Source organism: Nematolebias whitei, chromosome 5 (genome assembly GCF_014905685.2).
Source record: "Nematolebias whitei isolate Nwh7 chromosome 5, NemWhi1, whole genome shotgun sequence".
NCBI lineage: Eukaryota > Metazoa > Chordata > Actinopteri > Cyprinodontiformes > Rivulidae > Nematolebias > Nematolebias whitei.
Window position 1 is genome coordinate 1,608,082 of NC_056502.1, and position 2,716 is coordinate 1,610,797.

Below are 2,716 nucleotides of genomic sequence, written 5' to 3' on the forward strand. Positions count from 1 at the left end.
CTATAAAATAATAATTGAACAGAAACATTCATCTATAAAATAATAATTGAACAGAAACATTCATCTATAAAATAATAATTGATCAGAAACATTCATGTATAAAATAATAATTGAACAGAAACATTCATCTATAAAATAATAATTGAACAGAAACATTCATCTATAAAATAATAATTGAACAGAAACATTCATGTATAAAATAATAATTGAACAGAAACATTCATGTATAAAATAATAATTGAACAGAAACATTCATCTATAAAATAATAATTGAACATTATTTATCTGAGGAGCAGCTTTGAGTTTAACTCCATCACTGAACTCTCATCTTGAACAAGCATGAAGGCGACAGTGGAAAGAAAAACTCCCTCATGAGGAAGAAACCTTTAGCAGAACCAGGATCAGGACTAGAGGACCATCTGCTTCGACCGGCTGGGTTTGGTAGGAATAGATACACAATGGCAGGTCAAGAATCACATGTTAAGATAGAAATAGTACCAAATGAAAACTATTAAATTTTAACAATTCATTTAAGGAAATGAGGTCAGTTTGTCCTCTAGTAGTCTAAGTCTATAGCAGCATAACAAGCCGACCCTAACTATAGGATTTATCAAAAAGGAAAGTCTTAAACTGGACAATGTGTCAGCCTCATGGACAGAAACTGGAAGTTGGTTCCACAAGAGAGGAGCCTGAGAACTGAAAGATCTTCCTCCCATTCTGCTGCTGGAAACTCTAGGAACCACAAGTAAACCTGCAGCCTGAGAGTGAAGAGCTCTGTTAGGAAAATATGGAACAATAAGATCTGTAATATAAGATGGAGCTAGGTTGTTGAGAGCTTTGTAGGTTAGATGTAAGATTTGGAATTCTATTCTGGACTTGACAGGGAGCCAATGGAGAGAAGCTAAAACTGTATAATTATATATATATATATATATATTTCTTTTTTTTTTGTTTGTTTTGTTTTACACCCCCCACCCACTTGCTCTTGTCCAAGGCGGACACTTTTTCCTCCTCTTCCTGCCTTTTTTTTGCTGTGTGTATCGGAGCTCCTATTACACATCTTACGAATCGTAAACTACTACTGTCATGGATCTGGTCAGCTGGACTTTCAACGTGATCAACAAAATCTTTTCAACAAGTGTCAGGGTCCTGGAGAACCCTCATGACCCGCTGAGACGCACGCAGCAGGATACGTCATGGATCCATGGGTAGTTTTGGAGCTGATGTGTCTTTCCGTATTGTCTCAGGAGGACACTGAAGATGTTTATATCATTGGAATCATGATAGCAGGGTTTCTGCTTTTTGGGATCAGCAGATCTCCATGTTATCGGCTATTGAAGAAGACGGTGGCAGCAGTTTCGGCCATGGCAAAACTGCTGAGTCTGTGTGAAGGTTTGGTTCATGCTTCAAGTACTCAAAATCAGCTGATTAACTAGCTAAACCGTAAGATGGAAGCGATTTGTGAGAATCGCAGACCACCTGTGGCTTCTGGAACTCGCCAGAAAGTTGGAGTCGACCTTGGAAGAGCCTCGTAAGCACGGACCAGTGGAATGCCCACAAATCTGGCCATTTTAGGATCAAAAGTACCAGCAGGACTCAAGGCTGACAAGAAAAACCAGTCTGCCTGAAAAAATAAAATAAAATCAACAATTGTGGCTTATCTGAATCTGACTCCCCCGTTTGGCTGACTTATCAAATTTTTCCTGGGATATGCGTAAACTAAGGAAAAGCTCCGTTTATTAATGAAAGCTTATCAGAGCTGTATACCGGCTGACACCAACATCTTATCAGGACTATGGTCCATCTGGAAGTGCTTCATGGACAAATCTCACCGTCTTGACATCAAATGCATGCAACGTGTTTATAAATGTTCTGCTGGTAGAGGTCTGATGTCTTAAATCATGTTCTGATAGGACAAGGTGTGAAGAGATCTTTTTTGTAATTTCACTATCCATCCTCATGGCCTTTTCTCCTTTTCTATGTAAAAAGTATTCTGAAAAAGGATAAGGGGCCGTGCTCTCAAGGAGTAGCAGCAACGTGCACTCCGCCTACCTTTCGGACGACTGTACGAACGTGCCCCAGAGACCGTCTCAGCACCAGCATAACTGGTTTGTTCCACTTTGGAGTAAGATGTTTGGGGGAAGAAGCAGTTTTGTGTTGTGTGTTTCCTTGACTGATGAAGCCTTCTGGATGGAAGGTAAAACATTTCAGCACAAAAAAAAAACTGTCCAGATGACCTGACTGAAAAATGTTGGATTGTATATCTGGATTATTGAGCATGGATTTTGTTGTACGAACATCATCTCTATATGTATTTTGGTACAATGATTATAAAACTTATTCTGATTCTGATACGACCTCTCCTACCAACTCCAGTTAAGACTGGTCAAAGCCGGTCAAAGCAGATGGTCTCTTGTCCTGATCCTGGTTCTGCTGGAGGTTTCTTCCTGTTAAAGGGAGTTTTTCTTTCCACTGTCTCCACTGTGCTTGCTCAGGATGGGAGACTGCAACGAACCCAAGATTCATCTTGTCTGCTGGATTCTTAGATAGAGAACTTTACTAACTGGCTTTTATGTGAATGTTCCTGTAAAGTCCCTGAGACAACTTTGTTGTGATTTGACGCTTTATAAAGAAATTGAATTGAATTGAAGACTCTGGCAGCAGCAACTTCCAGTGGACCACTTCCTGTCAGTCACGTCCAGTGGACCACTTCCTG

General features: G+C 39.8%; 1 protein-coding gene across 1 annotated transcript in view; it reads right to left on the reverse strand.

Moving 5' to 3' along the window:
* The window catches only part of atp2c1 (ATPase secretory pathway Ca2+ transporting 1), a 39,462-nt gene that overhangs the window by 914 nt on the left and 35,832 nt on the right, over positions 1 to 2,716 (reverse strand). The window lies entirely within an intron of this gene.